The sequence below is a fragment of the Phascolarctos cinereus genome, unplaced genomic scaffold (assembly GCF_003287225.1).
Source record: "Phascolarctos cinereus isolate Bilbo 61053 unplaced genomic scaffold, phaCin_HiC Scaffold_726;HRSCAF=1367, whole genome shotgun sequence".
NCBI lineage: Eukaryota > Metazoa > Chordata > Mammalia > Diprotodontia > Phascolarctidae > Phascolarctos > Phascolarctos cinereus.
In genome coordinates, this window is record NW_027556098.1 from 2,446,589 (window position 1) to 2,465,238 (window position 18,650).

At 38.1% G+C, this 18,650-nt stretch overlaps 1 pseudogene; it reads right to left on the bottom strand.

Annotated features, from left to right (window-relative positions):
• Positions 1 to 17,268: 17,268 nt before the first annotated feature.
• On the bottom strand, positions 17,269 to 18,092 carry LOC110222474 (mitochondrial fission factor pseudogene; annotated as a pseudogene).
• Positions 18,093 to 18,650: the final 558 nt, after the last annotated feature.

Below are 18,650 nucleotides of genomic sequence, written 5' to 3' on the forward strand. Positions count from 1 at the left end.
TTTATTAATCACCTATTATGTCAGGCAGTATGATGAGTGCTTTACAAATATTATGTCATTTAATCCTCAGGACAACCCTAGGAGGCAGGTTTATTATTATTACTCCCATTTGACATTTAAGGAAATTGAAGCCAACAGAGGTCAAGTGACTTGGCCAGGATCACACAGCTAGTCAGAGTCTGAGGCTGTAGTTGAACTCAAGTAGGCAACAAGGTGGTGCAGTGGATAGAACACTGGGCTTGGAGTCAGAAATACCTGAGTTCAAATCTAGCCTCAGGAACTTTCTATCTGGGTGATTTGGGGCAAGACACTTAACTTCTATTTGCCTTAATCCATTGTAGAAGAAAATGGCAAACCACTCCAGTATCTTTGCCAAGAAAACACCATGGACAGAGATCCACAGTCATGAAGAGTCAACACAATGGAAATGTCTGAATGACAACAACTTCCAAACGCCAAGCCCAGGGCTCTATCCATTGTACTACCATGCCAACAAAAATGTTAAGAATTCAATGTGTGGTTCCTTCCAGGTCTAAATTCTAGGATCCAAGTCATGAGTACCTATAACATCCCTGAGTCATTTACCCTGTGCTTAAATAGTTCTTATGATAGGGAACTCATTCTCATTCCTGTCACTGTTCCCATCCCCTGGAAGCCCATTTCATTTCTGGACCATTGCAAAAGAGCCAATGAGACCTCTTTTTTTAAGAATGACTTTCATAAGAAAAATTTTCTAAAGAAACTCCTACAATTATTCAATCTACTAATAGCATTCTAACCCGTTCTTCTGCCCTTGTCACACTCTTAACCCATATTCTTGGCTCTCCAGATTTGCCCACTGTTCCTCTCATCTGGAATACTCTCTCCTCCTCTCTCTGACTGTCCAAACTCCACCTATCCTTCGATGCCCAATTTAAAATCTAACTTCTCCAAGAAGACTCGGTTTCCAAATCTGTTCAGGCAGGGGGTTATACTAGATGACCTCTGACCCAGCTCTAAATCAGTGATCCCATGACCCTATTTAGGCCTTTCTCTGATATCTCCAATCCTGGGATCTTTCCTTTGTCTGACCATCAATTGTTCTTTAAGAGCTACTACTATTGCTTAACCCTTCCTGTTGTATCCTGCCTTTCACTTTTCAAAGCACTTTCAAAGGCTTCTTAGGACCACTGGGAGAAACATCATTGAATACCCAGAAAAGCCCTGTATTCCAGAGCTAGTTAGTGGCAGATCCAGACCCAGAATCCAAGTCCTTTGGGTCCTAGTCTTGTGGACTCTCCACCAAGCATTTTGGCCCTTAGATTACTGAATTTAGCACTGGAAAGGACCTTAGAAGGTCTAGTATAACCATTTTGCAGATGAGAACACAGAGGCCTAAATGAATGAAGATCAATGTCACATAAGTAGTAAGTGGCCGACTTTAGATTCAAAACTAGGTCTGCCATATCTTTTCACTCTAGATCTAAAACTTTCCACAAATCACTTGATTACAATCAACAGAGAACACTGCTATGTACAGGCTATGACTGTACAGAAATGAGAACACACTTGGAAACCATGTGTGTGTGTGTGTGTGTGTGTGTGTGTGTGTGTGTGTGTGTGTGTGTGTGTGTGTGTGTATACTTTATTTATTTTTTTGGTGAGGCAGTTGGGGTTAAGTGACTTGCTCAGAGTCACACAGCTAGTGAGTGTTATGTGTCTGAGGCCAAATTTGAACTCAGGTCTTCCTGACTCCAAGGGCTGGTGCTCTATCCATTGCGCCATCTAGCTGCCCCTGGAAACCATATTTTAAAAATAAGTGAATTACTTTAAAAGCATGTTATTGTGGCTGCTAGGTGGTAGAGTGGATGGAGTGTTAGATTTGGAATCAGGATAACTCAAGTTCAAATACTGCCTTAGATGCTTACTAGCTGTGGGAAAGAGGCAAGTGATTCTCTCAGCCTTTGTTTCTTCATCTGTAAAATGGGATAATAGCATGGAGTTGTGAGGATCAAGTGGTATATCATTTGTAAAGCACTTTGTAGACATTAAAGCACATATAAATACTAGCTTTCCAGCCTTCTCACAATTTAAACACTACTGAATACTCCTCAAATTAGTGACACTGGCCTTTTTCGCTATTCCTTGCATGAAATACTCCATCCCCAGATTCCTAGCATCCCCAGTAGCTGTCCCCCATACCTGGATTGCTCTCCCTTCTCATCTTTGCCTCCTAGTCTCCCTGGCTTCCTTCAAGTCCAAGCTTAAATCTCACCGCCTACAGAAGCCCTTCCCAATCCCTCTTAGGTTTTGTGACTTCCCTCTCTACTGATTAGTCCTATTTATTCTGTATATAGATTGTTTGTATGTAGTTTTTTTGTTGTCTCTCCCATTAGATGGTAAGCTCCTTGAGGGAAGAGACTATCTTTTGCCTTTCTTTTTATCCCCAGAGCTTATCACAATCTTGACTGACATATTTTTTAGCATTTTATAACTATCATTATCCTCAGTAACACTGATAAGCTATTTAAGAACTGGGACTATCTCTTGTACTTCTTTCGCAGCCTCTCTACACCTAACATGATGTAGTAGGCATTGGAAAAATATTTGTTGGATTAGATTTTGTAATTCATTACTTCAATTTTATTTACATATTTCAAACTGGCTCTTTGTCTTATCTTTCTATTTAGTTGCAAACTGCTCCAGGGCATATTTCTACCTTATTCAGTCACACACACACACACACACACACACACACACACACACACACACACACACACACACACACTTCTAGTTCAGAGCTATTCATCCTATGTGAACTCTCTGTAATTCAAATCAGATAATCAAGCATTTATAAAACTCCTAATCTGTTTCAGGCACCAAAGCCAGCATCATGCCCCCAAAGAAGTTACTTTTTACTAGAGAATAGAATGTTCTCATGCTAGGTTCATCACTTCAGATTACTTCAGAGTGTCTTTTTCTCTCACATACAGACACATACACACACACACACACACACACACACACACACACACACACACACCCCATGCACATTTTCCTTAACAGTCTTTGTATAGACAACATGGAATTATTCAGTAACTGCTTAATGTGGTCACTAGACATCTTGCACAAGCCAGGAGACACATCCCATTATTTCATTTTCTTCTTAGTCACTTTGGCTGCCTAACACTTTCTCAAGCTAATTTGGAAGTGTTAATTTCCAAATGTGAAGACTGGGGTCATGAGTACTGTCACCCATGGATATGACCAGCTGGATGACCGCTATGGCTGAAACAATGGTTTTATACTATTTATTTCCCAGAGTTTTGGTCCAGTCTAGTTTGCTGTTTATTCTTCCTCTGTGGCCTTCTTCATTCCTGAGTGCCAGACATTTGATCAGTAAGTGACTGGATTTATTTTTATTTTTATTTTTTTGGCATTGCATCTCTGACATCTGGAACTCCTTCCCAACAGATCCCGGAAAGTTCCCTCCTAGAGTATCTTTAACAGCAGCAAACAATTTACACTCACCTAGGACCCATCATGTCTAAGATGTCTTGGGGTATCTTACAGTAATTAGGAAAAAAACGAAACTATGATTCCAAAACAATGAAAAATGAGGTTGGACACAAGGATTCAAAAATTAATGCAAGTAAAAAATTAACCCAAAGTGCCAATTCTCTCTCAGTATAAAACCCCCAGCAATGTATCTAGGATTGCCTAAGGCCTGATTTTCAGAATAACACTAAGCATCTACTCTTTGACTTGGGGGTGCGCTTTTGACAAGCTGTGTAATAGGGATGCTCTGGCTGAAGGCTCACGGGATAGTGTCCAGCAATCCCTGTTTCCTTGAAAAGCCAAGGCAAATAAGTAATTAAGTCCACTCACCACACTCCACAGACCTATACATTGGGCTGGCAGTAAATATCATTGAACTTTATGGCTCGAAGGGCTTTTAGAAATTGTCTAGTCTAACCCACAAAAGAGGAAAATGAGATCCAGAGTAGGCAAGTAACTTTCACAAGATCACACGTGTTAGTGTTAGAATCAAAAGGCCAGGAGCCAGGATTAATTAATACAAAGGTATGTTGACTTTCCCAAATGTAACTCAGAAAAATATGAGGAACAGAAGGGGTAAATGAAATAATTTTCAAAACAATTTGTGCATTCTGGATATATATGATTATCAGCCGGGATATCTAGAAGCCCATAATGTTCTAAAATATCTTCCCATCCTCTTGTCCCCTCTTGTCAAGCATTCCAAATGACTATTCCATAAAGCATTTTGTAAATGGAGAAACTGAGGCACAATTCAGTTAAGTGGCTTGTCCATGGGTCAGCTGCAAATGTTTGCACTGAACTGTATGGAGATAAGCTTTCTGACAGTCACATTAATACAGGCATTTTACCTAGGGCTTTATTCCCACCATAAATGTGATCACTTTAAGTGCCCTCAGATATCCTGTCCTCTTGACTCTAGATTACACTCCAAGCTCACTTTTCCAGCAGTGGCGGCAATGAATGGTAACTTTAAAGTGAAAGTTAAGATAAGGTTTCAAGATGAAGGCTTCAGAAGAATTTTCCTTGCAATATAGTTTATGGCCCCATCATATATCACAGTGAAACCCACTTACTTAGTGGGTGGTTTTCCAGGGGTGGAGGGAAAGAGAGAGAGAGAGAGAGAGAAGAGAGAGAGAGAGAGAGAGAGAGAGAGAGAGAGAGAGAGAGAGAGAGAGAGAGAGAGAGAGAGAGGCAGAGATAAACAGAGAGTCAGAGACAGAGAAGAAACAGAGAGATATGTAGAGATGCAAACACTGAGAGACAGAGAAAGCCACTGAGTTAGAGACAAAGTGAGATAGAAACTTAGGGAGAGAAAGGAAAGAAAAAGAAAGAAAGAAAGAAAGAAAGAAAGAAAGAAAGAAAGAAAGAAAGAAAGAAAGAAAGAAAGAAAGAAAGAAAGAAAGAAAGAAAGAAAGAAAGAAAGAAAGAAAGAAAGAAAGAGGAAGGAAGAAGAGAGGAAGGAAGGAAGGAAGGAAGGAAGGAAGGAAGGAAGGAAGGAAGGAAGGAAGGAAGGAAGGAAGGAAAAAAGGAAGGAAAGAACATTTCTTTTCACCTAGTATGGAATCTGAAAGTTAAGACACTTTTCATGTTTAATGACTATACCATATAAAATTAATTCCCAAGAGTTTTTATCTCTCCCCTTGTTGATTCATAACCAACTAACTTTGGACTTGAGAAATTTCTCAAGCCAAGCCTTATATAAAGCCTTCTCAAACTACCCCAGATAACTGTGATATTTTCTTTGAATTCCAAGAGAATTTATTGTTTGTGCCATTCACTTAGTGTTTATGAGGCTCCTTCTGCTTTGTAAGGTTAATTATCTTTTCGTGTAACTATGTTTTTCCTTCACTGCTAGATTCATTTTCCTTCACTATTGATAAGGAGCATAAGATCTTAGAATGAAAGCTAGAAGAAACCTTATAACTTAAGTCCAACTGCTTTTTTTTTTTTAGATAAGGATACCAAGGCACTGAGAGGTTAAGTAACTTGCCCAGGGTTACACAGGTACTAAGTATCTTAGATGGGATTTGAACTCAGTTCTTCCTGACTGCAAGTCTCTATCCACTATGCTATCTAGCTTTCAGGATAGTCAATAGAGAATTGAACTTCACATCAGGAAGACCTAGATTCATAATCACACTTCAGATATTTACTAGTTGTATGACCCTGGACAAATCACTTCATCTCTCTGGGCCTCAGTTTCCCCATCTGTAAAATGAGAGTTACCCCTTTTAGCTCTAAATCCATGATCCTGGTGCCTATAATCATGGGACCTTGTGTAGTACAATGCCTTCCACAAAGTGGGCATAATGGAGTGGAAGTCAGGAGGAGACAGATAAAAATACTTATTCTAATACTAACAGGGTGACTGTGAATAAGTCACTTAGGTTCTCTGTGTCCCAGTCTCCTCATCTTTAAAACAAAGGTTGCTGTGGTCATTAGCTATGTAAACTTAAATCACTATGTAAATATAAGTTATAATTATTATATTTACATATTATCATTATGTTATATCATTAATTTAATATTATTAATAATAATGGCAAGAGTATCTGAACTTTGAATATCCTTAAACCTTCGCATTAATGTGGACTGAAAGGTTCTTATCCTTGCTTGGGTAGTTTGAACAATTTCCATTGCTTTATTCAAGAATGAATTGTCAACCACATTTGGAGTAGAAGAAACATAGGATTTATATCTGGGTCCTAAGTGCAATTCTTTACAAGTGATACTTTATGGCCTACTCACATACACCACGTACCTCTCTATTGCCCTGTGAGTGGCCCACAACTTGAATTCTTCTAAAATTGTGGTAGTCTATTCCTCTCAGCCACATGACATCAATCAATCAATCAACAAGAATTTATTAAGCACTTACTATGAGCCAGGCACTGTGCTTAAGTACCAGAGGAATGTTTCTTTTAATATTTTAAACTGAACTTGTGATTTCATTGGTTCAGGAAATTCCCAATGAGAAAATTTCCTCTACCAATACACAGATGGTCTTGATTTTAAAGAGTTGCCTGATTCTCCAGTTGATAAATGGTCAAAGGATATGAACAGCCAGTCTTCAGATGAAGAAATTAAAGCTATCTATAGTTATATGAAAAAAATGCTCTAAATCACTACTGATTAGAGAGATGCAAATCAAAATAACTCTGAGGTACCACACCACACCTATCAGATTGGCTAACATGACAAAACAGGAAAAGGACAAATACTGGAGAAGATGCAGGAAAATTAGAACACTAATGCATTGTTGGTGGAGTTGTGAATTGATCCAACCATTCTGGAGAGCAATTTGGAACTATGCATTAAGGGCTGTAAAACTGACCCTTTGATCCGGTAATACCACTTCTAGGTCTGTATCCCAAAGAGATCATAAAAATGGGGAAAGGACCCACATGTCAAGAATATTTATAACAGGTCTTTTTGTGGTGACTAAGAATTAGAAATTGAGGGAATGCCCGTTAGTTGGGGAATGGCTGAACCAGTTGTGGTATATGAATGCAATGGAATACTATTGTGCTATAAGAAATGATGAGCAGGCAGACTCCAGAAAAACCTAGAAAGACTTGTATGGTCTGATGCTGAGTGAAGTGAGCAGAACCAGGAGAACGTTGTACACAGTAAGAGCCACATTGTGCGATGACTAACTTTGACATTCTTATCTCTTCTTGGCAATGCAAGGATCTAAGACAGCTCCAAAAGGCTCATGATGGAAAATGCTGTCCACATCTAGAAAAAGAACTATGGAGTCTGAATACAGATCAAAGCATATTATTTACTTTCTCTCCCTCTTGCTCTCATGCTTGCTCTCTCTCTCTCTTTGTTTCTTCTTTCTCGTGGTTTCTCCCATTGGTTCTAATTCTTCTTTACAACATGACTAATATTTTCATATTAAACCTATTTTCATAGGTTTAATATGAATGTATATGTTGAGCCTATATCAATTTGCACACTTTCTTGGGGAGGGAGGAGGGGAGAGATGGGGAGAAAATTTGGAACTCAAAGTCTTAGGGAAGTGAATGTTGAAAATTAAAATAAATAAATAAATAAATTTGTTTTAAAGGAAAAAAAAGAATTGCCTGAGGGTATTCAGAGGTTAACTTATTTACCTAGGGTATTCCAGTATATTCCAAAGGCTAGACTTGAACAGAGGTCCTTTTGAACTAGGGCTGCTTTCTATCCATTATGACACGTTGCCACTATCAGAAGAATATCAACATTAAAAAGATGGGCCTTTGAGGCAGCTAGGTGATGCAGTGGATAGAGCACTGGCTCTGAAGTCAGGAGGCCCTAAGTTCAAATCCAGCCTCAGATGAAACACTTGACACTTACTAGCTGTGTAGCAAGTCACTTAACTTCAATTGTCAAAAAAAAAAAAGAAAAAGATGGGCCTTTGTTTCAAGAACAAGTTCAAAGTCATTAAAAGCAAAGGCTAATTTTCCAAAAGATATCTAGCCCACTATCCTCTTTCTGCTCTATTCTTAGGCCTGGCTTATTGTCTACCCATCTACCCAAGACATAGATACCACATAAACTATACATGGGTACCATATAGACCAAGATATAAGTACTATAACTTGCCTTTCCAACACCATTTCATAATTTGGAAATAAGCGATCTTCAACTACTTTTTTTTCCCTTGGGTGGATAGTGAGGCCAAACTCTTTTGAGTGATTATGGATCTAGGTTATGAGACACTACTCAGAAACAGAGTGACTGAGATAGAGACTTAGGGAGAGAGAGAGGCAGAAAGAGACAGTAACAGAGATAATGAGAGAAACAGAAAAAGAAAGAAAGAAAGAAAGAAAGAAAGAAAGAAAGAAAGAAAGAAAGAAAGAAAGAAAGAAAGAAAGAAAGAAAGAAAAAAGAAAGAAAGAAAAAGAAAGAAAGAAAGGAAGGAAGAAAGAAGAAAGGAAGAAGGAAGGAAGGAAGAAAGAAAGAAAGAAAGAAGAAAGAAAGAAAGAAAGAAAGAAAGAAAGAAAGAAAGAAAGAAAGAAAGAAAGAAGAAAGAAAGAAAGGAAAGAAAGAAAGGAAAGAAAGAAAGAAAGAAAGAAAGAAAAAGAAAGAAAGAAAAGAAAGAAAGGAAGAAAAGAAGGAAAGAAAGAAAGAAAGAAAGAAAGAAACAAAGAAAGAAAGAAAGAAAGAAAGAAACAAAGAAACAAAGAAAGAAAGAAAGTCCTGGGGACACTGGGGCTTGATATAATCAACAAAATATCATCCACAAATAGGTATATCTGAGGATCTCATCATCTATAAGGAATTGCCTTTTGAGTTACATGATGCAAAACTGTATATTATAACTACCTACTTTAACAAATTATTCCTCCATTAATAAGCTTCTTGAGGACAAAAAGTATGTCTTATTTTAACTATATATCATCCCTAGCATCTAGCCCAGAGCTCTGAACATTGTAGGTGCCTAATAAATGTTAATTATTTTTATTCCATCCCTAACTTTTTAGATTACCGTGAAGAAGGATGCCTATGCCCACTGCCCACCAATCTCAAATGTATATGTTGGTGTCTCTCAAAAACAGAATAGTGAGTTGAACAAAAGTAGCTTGAATCCACGAAATTAATGAGTTGGACTCATGTAATTCTGACATTGCCACTGAAGGTCATGGCTTATCCCCAGACTCCTATGAAAATGAATGGTACAGAAAATATTGCTAGATCTTCAGCTGAAAGTCAAGCTCCTAAGAACACCCACGACTTCATTCCAACTACCAGAGAGTGAGATCAAGACAGTATTACTGAGGGGGTGGAGCCAAGATGGCAGAGAAAAGGCAGGGACTTGCCTGAGCTCTCCCCAAAATCCATCCAAAGACCTTTAAATGCCCTAAAACAAATTCTGGAGCAATAGAACCCACAAAAGGATAGGCACAATTTTCCGGCCCAAGACAACTTAGAAGTTCAACAGGAAAGGTCTGTTACACCAGGGTGAGAGTCCAGTATAGGCTCTGCCAGCATAGACAGGCCCCAGCAAACCAGTAGTGGACCTTGGGAGTAACTGAGCAGCTGCTGCTTCTGGAGCTCTCAGTCAGGTAAGGGTTGAACAAATGGACAGAAAGAGATTTCAGATGTCTCTTTGCTGCCATTGGAGGCAGGACTCTGTTGCTTTTCCCATACTCAGATCCAGGTCTCAGTCTTGTGGCAGGTAGCAGTCCCAGGGCAAGGAGGAGTACTAGCACACCAGAGCTTGCAGCCCCAATGTAGCAGGACCTTCATCACAGTTCTAGGGCAGAAAAGAGTGCTTGCGGTTACTCCCAGACCAGAGCATAGGCCAGGAGAATAGTAAACACACCTCTCCTTGGAGCATATCACCTTGGAAGAACTGAAAACTTATAGGTCCCAAGAAGTGTACCTAAAAACAGCCACACAAAAGCCCTGAAACTTGGGACAGTGCATCCTCCACCCTGGAAACAGAGCCCCACTTTAGCAAAGAGTTAGAAGTCAAGAAATAGGCTGGAAAAATATACAAACAGAGAAAAATTTCTGACTATAGAAAGTTATATGGTGATAAGGAAGATTAAAACACATGCTCAGAAGACAGCAAAGTCAAAACTCCTTATATACTAAGCCACAAAGAAAAATATGAATTGGTCTCAGGCCACAGAAGAACTCAAATAGGATTTTAAAAATCAAGTAAGAGAGGTAGAGGAAAATTGGGAAGAGAAATGAGAATTGTGCAAGAAAATCATGAAAAAGAGTCAATAGCTTGGTAAAAGAGGCACAAAAAAAATACTGAAGAAAATAACGCCTTATAAAACAGACTAGAGGCACAACTAGGTGGTATAGTAGATAGAATACTGGGCCTGAAGTCAGGAAAACCTATATTCAAATCTTGCCTTAAACACTTGCTAGCTGTGTGACCCTGGGCAAGTCACTTAACCCCATTGTCAAAAAAACCAAACCAGATTAGGTCAAATGTTAAATATCCAGTGAGGAGAAGAATGCCTTGAACAGCAGAATTGGCCGATTGGAAAAGATGTACAAAAATTCACTGAAGAAAAGAACTCATTAAAAAATAGAATTGGCCAAATGGAAAAGGAAGTACAAAACCTCACTGAAGAAAATAATTCCTTAAAAATTAAAATTGAGCAAATGGAAGCTAATGACACTATGAGACATCAAAAAACAATAAAATAAAAACAAAACAATAAAAAAGAAGACAACATGAAATGTCATGTTAGAAAAACAACTGACCTGGAAAATAAATCCAGGAGAGGTAATTTAAGTGGACTTCCAGAATGCCATTATCAAAAAAAGAGCCTAGACATCATCTTTTAAGAAATTATCAAGGAAAATTGCCCTGATATTCTAGAACCAGAGGGTAAAATAGAAATGGAAACAAACCACTGATCACCTCCTGAAAGAGATCCCAAAATGAAAACTTCCAGGAATATTATAACCAAATTTCAGAGCTCCCAGATCAAGGAGAAAATATTGCAAAGTAGCCAGAAAGAAACAATTCAAATATTATGGAGCCACAGTCAAGATAACACAAGATTTAGCAGCTTCTACATTTAAGGATCAGAGGGCTTGGAATATGATATTCTAGAGGACAAAGGAGCAAGAATCACCTACCCAACAAAACTGAGTATAATACTTCAGTGGAAAAAAAAAATGGATATTCAATGAAATAGAGGACTTTCAAGCATTCCTGATGAAAAGACCAGAGCTGAATAGAAAATTTGACTTCCAAATACAAGACTTAAGAGAAGCATAAAATGTAAACAAGAAAGGGAAATCATAAGGGACTTAATAAAGTTAAACTGTTTACATTCCTACATGTGAAGATGATACTTGTAATTCATAAGAACTTCTTATTAGTAGGGCAATTAGAAGGAGTATATCAGAGTGCACAGATGTAAGTTGAATATAATGGGATGATATCTAATAAAAGAAAATTAAGGGGTGAGAAAAAGGAATGCACTGGAAGAAAAGGAAAAGGAAAGGTAGATAAGGTAAACTATCTCACATTAAAGGCAAGAAAGAAATTTTACAGTGAAGGGGAAGCTAGAAGAGATGATGGGGAACACTAGACCTTTACTCTCATCAGAACTGGCTCAAAAAGGGAATAACATATACACTCAACTGGGTATGGAAATCTATCTTACCCTACAGGAAAGTAGGAGTGAAAGGGGATAAAAGAAGTGTGTGTGGGGGGAGGTGTTCATAGAAGGGAGGGTGGAATAGAGGAGGTGATAGTCAGAAGAAAAACACTTTTGAGGAGGGACAGGGTGAAAGGAGAGAAAGAATATAATAAATGTGGGAAATAGAGTGGAGGGAAATACAGTTAGCAATCATAACTGAAAAAATTCTCTGATAAAGGTCCCACATCTCAAATATATACAGCAATGAGTCAAATTTATAAAAACAAAAGCCATTCCCCGATTGACAAATGATCAAAAAATATGAACTGTCAGTTTTCAGATGAAGCAATCAAAGCTACATATAGCCATATAATATTGATTGGAGAAATGAAAATTAAAACAATTCTGAGGTACTGCCTCATGCCTATTAGATTGGCTAATAGGAGAGAAAGAGAAAATAATAAATGTTGGAGGGGATGTGTGAAAATTGAGACATTAATGCACTGTTGGTGGAGTTGTGAACTGACTCAACTATTATGTAGAGCAATTTGGAACTATACCCGAATATTTATAGTAGCTCTTTTCTGGTAGCAAAGAATTGGAAATTGAGGGCATACGCAACAATTGGGGAATGGATGAACAATTTGTGGTATATGGTTGTGATAAAATACTATTGTGCTATAAGAAATGATAAGGTGGGTGCTCTCAGAAAAAACCTGGAGGCTCTGATTCTTCTAATCTAGCCACTGCTCAGATTTTTACAATCTAGCCAATAGCTCACAGATGCTCAGATTCCTTAAGAGTCTGGTTAATATGGCAGATCTTTAATAAACCTTGTTTTTGGCAGAAAGAAAGAAAGAAAGAAAGAAAGAAAGAAAGAAAGAAAGAAAGAAAGAAAGAAAGAAAGAAAGAAAGAAAGAAAGAAAGAAAGAAAGAAAGAAAGAAAGAAAGAAAGAAAGAAAGAAAGAAAGAAAAAACCTGGAAAGACTTACATGAACTGATGCAAAGTGAAATCAGTAGAACCAAGAGAACATGGTACACTATATCAATGATGTTGTGGGATGATTAGCTGTGAATGACTTGGTTATTCTCAGCAATACAATGATGTAAGACAACTCTGAAAGACTTATGCTAAAAAGTGTTTGCATACCCAGAGAGAGAACTGATGGAATCTGAGTACATATAAAACATACTTTTTTTAACTTTATTTTTCTTGGGTTTTTATTTTGGTCTATGTTTTACAACATGACTAGTATGAAAATATGTTTTGCTTGATTATACATATATAACCTATATCAAACTGCTTGCCTTGTCAATGTGGGGAGTGGGTAGGGAAGGAGAGAATTTGGAACTCAATTTTTAAAATGAATGTTGAAAATTGTTTTTACATGTAATTGGGGAAAAATAAAATACTAAATTTTAAAAATTAATCAATAAATAATTAAAATTAATCTACACACACACATATACACACACAAGAATTGAAGAATACAATCAGGCATGGAGAGACATGAACAGATGCAAAGTGAAATGGGCAGAAACAGGAAACCAAGAACCATGGTATAAACTAAATACCATACACCATAGTTCATTGTTTCCTGGTTCTGCTCACTTCAGAATCAGTGCGTATACTATTTAGTATACACACTGACAACGACAACATAAATGGAAAGTACATCAACAACAACAGTAATATAGAAACTGAACATTGTATAGTTATAGCAACCAAGCTTGGCCCCAAAGAAAAAAATATAAGAATGTATCTCTCTTTCTCTTCCTTACAGAGGTAGTAGACTACGGTATAGAATACTGTGTCAACTTTTGGATTCATCTATGTGTTATTTATTTTTGGTTTTGCTTTTTTTTTATTTTTAAGGCAATTGGGGTTAAGTGACTTGCGCAGGGTCGCACAGCTAGTAAGTGTCAAGCGTTTGGTCTGAGGTTGAATTTGAACTCAGGTCTTGACTTCAGGGCTGGTGCTCTATTCATTGCGCCACCTAGCTGCCCCTTGCTTTTTTATTTTTAACTGAGCTTTCTCTCTCTGTCTCTCTCTGTCTTTCTCTGTCTCTCTGTCTCTCTCTCTCTGTCTCTTTTATTCTTTATTATAAATGATGGTTCTCCAGGTTGAGGAGGTAGGGAAATCGAGGGATATACTAGGAAACGAAGGTGATGTAAAAACAAAATCATATCATTTTTTAAATTGATCTTTTGTTTTCACATCACACACATTTCTTTTTGTTGTTGTTGTTGTTTGTGAGGCAATTGGGGTAAGTGACTTGCCCAGGGTCACATAGCTAGTAAGTGTTAAGTGCCTAGTCTGAGGCCAAATTTGAACTCAGGTCCTCCTGACTCTAGGCCTGGTGCTCTATCTACTGTGCCACCTAGCTCCCCTAAAATATATCTTTTTTTTTAAGTATTGTTTTGGGAGAGTGTGGACATCCTATTATTTTTTAAAAATTATTTCTAGTTTTCATTATGTGTAAACATTTTCCAAACTATTTCCTGGAAAAAAATGTTTTTGAAATATATTCTGCTCTATCTTTGCCCCAAGTGCAGCAGGAAATATATGGTCCTTGAATGCTAAGAGGAAAGCATCCCTGTCTTGAAGTCATTAACTCCAGTGCTTCTCCATGTGCTTCTATGGGATACAACATACAATAGCAAAATGTTTGTTTAGGGATTGTGATTATGTTCCCGGGGCAATGCTTGGGAATGCATTCCCATGCTTACTCAGAATCGCTACACCCACACAAGTTGGAGTGGAATTATCTGGTCCCTTGAAGGAAGCTGCCCCCAAGTGGTGTATGAAACCTCAATTTGCCTTATAAGAAGAGCAATAATGTTTATACTCTAAACATTCTCTCTCTCCTCTCTCTCTCTCTCTCTCTCTCTCTCTTCTCTCTCTCTCTCTCTCTCTCTCTCTCTCTCCTTCTGTCTTTTTCCCCCCTTTCTGCCTCTGTCTTGTTCTCTGCCTCTCTGTCTCGTGTCTCCCTCTCCTCCCCTCCCCACTACCCAAGTATCAGTTTAGTAAGGAGGCAATATGATGTAGTAGATTGGAGCAGCACCTTTAGAATCAGGAAGATCTGAGTTCAAGTCCCATCTCTGACATAATAGTGGCATATAAGCCGTGGACAAGAGAAAGGAAAACCTATTTTTAAAAATAGGATAATGAGATTCACTTTCCCAAAATAATGTTTTCTTTAAAAAAAATACTAAAAGCTTTTGTTTTTACCTGACTTTAATTTCCCAATATGTCCCTCTCCCCTCCCCCTATCCAGAGAAGAATCCTGTATAAATAAAAATAATGAAAATTAAAGAGGAAGAAAAAAGAGGTTTAGCAAAACTGCTCAACATATCAACCTAGCTCATCAGTATTTGCAATATCTCACACCCTCAGTCCCTGTCCTCTGCAGAGAAAGGAAGGAGGTGTGTTCTCATATCTCTGTGGTCAAGTTTGGTCATCATAATTAAGCAGAATTTAATTCCAGAGTATATATTTGTTTGTTTGGACTTCAGTTTGGCTTCATTGGCATGGATAGCTCTCTAATAAGGAAATGCAATATCAGCAGCTATTCTATCAAAAGTTGCCCAAGACACTATGAGGTTGTGACTTGCTTAAGTGATACATAGGTAGTATGTGTGAGATAAGACTTGAACCCAGATCTTCCTGACTGCATGATCAGCTCCCAATCACACATAAGCACAAAATAAATAAATAGATGAACAATAAATAAATGAAAAAATAAGCATACACGTTTGCTTGTTTGACACTGTCATAGTGATATAAGACACTGTATATATGTATATAAATATATACAATGTCATATGTATATATGTATATATATATACACACACACACACACACATAATGTCATTACATATTTAGTATCATATTATATGTGTTTGTATACACGCACACACACACAAGCACATGGTGTTGAGGCTGGGCACTATATGTCTGTGGGTACACACTTTGCAATTCTAAGAAACTCATTCAGTATGCACTGGTAACACTCAATAAGTTTGAGTTATTATTACTCCTAATTCACTGCTTTATGTATGTGATATTGAAATATCCAACACCTGCTGAAGGTTTGTGCAGGAATGAGAAAATTTAACTCTACCTAGTCTTCTAATGGTTCCTTGCAATGGACGGGTGCAATGGTGGGCATGAGGAGACTACAACACATTACAGATCAGGAATTACTCTGGAGAATCAACATAAATGAGGGGTTACTACAGCCCTCCTCCATTTCCCACCAGAACTCAGCCTCATGGCCCTGAAGTCCTGGGCTCTGATGGTGAGCTTTTACATCATGTTTCCCAGAACTAGACCACCATGTCATTTCTTCCTCCCCTTCCCTTTTCCTGGCCTTTCTTTCTTTCTCTCTTTCTTTCTTTCTTTCTTTCTTTCTTTCTTTCTTTCTTTCTTTCTTTCTTTTCTTCCTTTCTTCTTTTTCTTTTCTTTCTTCTTCTTCTTTCTTTCTTTCTTCTTTCTTCTTTCTTCTTCTTTCTTTCTTTCTTCTTTCTTCTCTTTCTTTCTTTCTTTCTTTCTTTCTTCTTTCTTTCTTTTCTTTCTTTCTTCTTCTTCTTTTTCTTTCTTTCTTCTTCTTTCTTTCTTTCTTCTTCCTTCTCTCTTTCTTTCTTTCTTTCTGTCTTTCTTTCCTTCTCTCTCTCTCTCTCTCTCTCTCTCTCTCTCTCTCTCTCTCTCTCTCTCTCTCTCTTTCCTTTTCTTCCTGTACATGTGCAATGTATAACATCTGTGGACCTCTCACTTCCACAAAGAGGTGGGTTGTGGATGTTTTCTCATACTTCTTCATTTAAGTTATGCTTGATATTTACACTTTTGTTACATATGCTTTTGATTTTTGTGTGGTTGTTCTTTCCATTTACATTGTTGCATTCATGCGTATATTGTTTTCTCAGCTTTGCTTACTTCACTTGCTTCACATAGATCTTTGCATGCTTCTCTTTTTCATCACCTATATCATTTCTTACAGCGCAGTAATATTCCATTATATTAATATACCAAAATTTGTTTAGCCATTTTCTAGCTGATTGGCATCTACTTCGTTTCCAATTCTTTACTATCACAAAAACAGTGCTGCTATAAATATTTTGGTGTATGTGGAGACTTTCTTCTTTTCAATAGCTTCTTTGTGGTATAAGCCCAGCAATGGAGTTTTTGGTATAGACATTTTGGTCACTTTATTTGCCCAATTCCAAGTTGCTTTCCAAAATGTTTAGTTAGGTGGCACAGTGGGTAGAATGTTGCGCCAGCAGTTCAAATCTGGTTTTAGATATGTATTAGCTATGTGACTCTGGGCAAGCCACTTAACCTCTGTTTGCCTCAGTTTCCTTATTTGTAAAATGGAGATAATGATGACTTCTACCGCCCAGGGTTGTTGTGATGATCAAATGGCATAATAACTGTAAATTGTATTGGCATGTTGCCTGGCACATAGTGGGCACTGTATAAATGTTATCTATTTTTGTTATTGTTATTATTTGACCCTGAGCAAGGCACCTTTTTTTTGGTTGCAAATACTTTATATTTCCAGCTGTTATGACAAGTACCTTAGAAAGCTGAGGTTACCTCTAGTGGTGAAACCAAAACCAGCTATTAAGCAGCCAGAAAGCCACAGTGATAGAACACATGTTCAAGTTGGAGACATCAGTTAAGTTTGATTATCTGCCATCTTAGGGAAGCAGCATCTACCATGGTCATATCATCTGGTATTCCTTTAGTTGTCACGTCCAAAGGTGAAAGACCATATGTGGAATCGTGTCTGGCCAACTGTCCATTTTGTTGTACAGCATTTTCACTCATGGATCTCTCCCTTTTCAGCCTTCTAGCCTTACAGACTTAATCTTCATTTTGATGGGTTGGAAAGATGGGCCTTTCTAAGTCCAGAAAATAAAGCGTTCTCTCACTTAGTGTCAGAACATGGGGAGGGGTTTTTAATGCCAGGGGTTTGAAAGATGTTGATTGGATAAGGTCAAGGTCTGCTGGTCTTGAAAATGAAATGTCTTGGGGCAGCTAACTGGCTCAGTGGATAGAGCACCGGCCCTGGATTCAGGAGGACCCGAGTTCAAATCCGGCCTCAGACACATAACACTTACTAGCTGTGTGACCCTGGGCAAGTCACTTAACCCCATTGCCTAAAATAACAACAACAGCAACAACAACAACAACAACAAAAGGAAATGAAACGTCTTCATTATTACCTTCTATAACAATCCTCTCTGGAACCTGCACTGTGACACTAGCATTTGGGAGTTCTTCTTGGAACCCTGGCTCTAAATCAGGAGGTTGTGAAGAAACTTTTATTTTTTTCTGGAACCCTCACCTGCCAGCTGATATCTTCAATATATTCCATCTCATACTGAATACAATTTATTTCTGCTGTGTCAGCTTGTGGGAGAAGGAAATGCTGCCCCACTCATCTTTAAAGCCCCATTGGTGAAGTTGCCAGTGAAAACCTCTAGGGCTGGCTCCCCTACTAGCTCAGGCTGAGCACTCTCAAAGACTGTCGGCTGGGTGCATGAAGATGCTGGGGACAGGTAGCAGGTTGGACAGGAAGAGCAAGGCTCTTTTAACCTCTCTAAGCCTCTATAAAATGGAGGTAATAAAAGCATCTACCTTACAGCATAGATGTCAGATCAAATGACAATGTATATAGCTTATTTTGCAAAACTGAAGGGCTATATAGAGGTCAGCTATTATAAATGATCAACAGCTAGTAAGTGGTGAGGCAGATTCAAACTAGGTTACCCAGTGTACTGTCTACTATACATACACACACTCTCTCTGGCCTTCTCAATAGAACTCATTTGCTCTCCACCCCACCCCAAATAAAGGACAATGCCCCAGCCTGTCTCGTGCAGCTAGTATACCCTCAAATCAACTGGAGTATTAGAAAAAATCAGAATCATGAGGAATCAATGCTGAAAATCAGCGACCTACTTTAAATTTCCAACTTTAGTGATTTTATTAACTCCTTG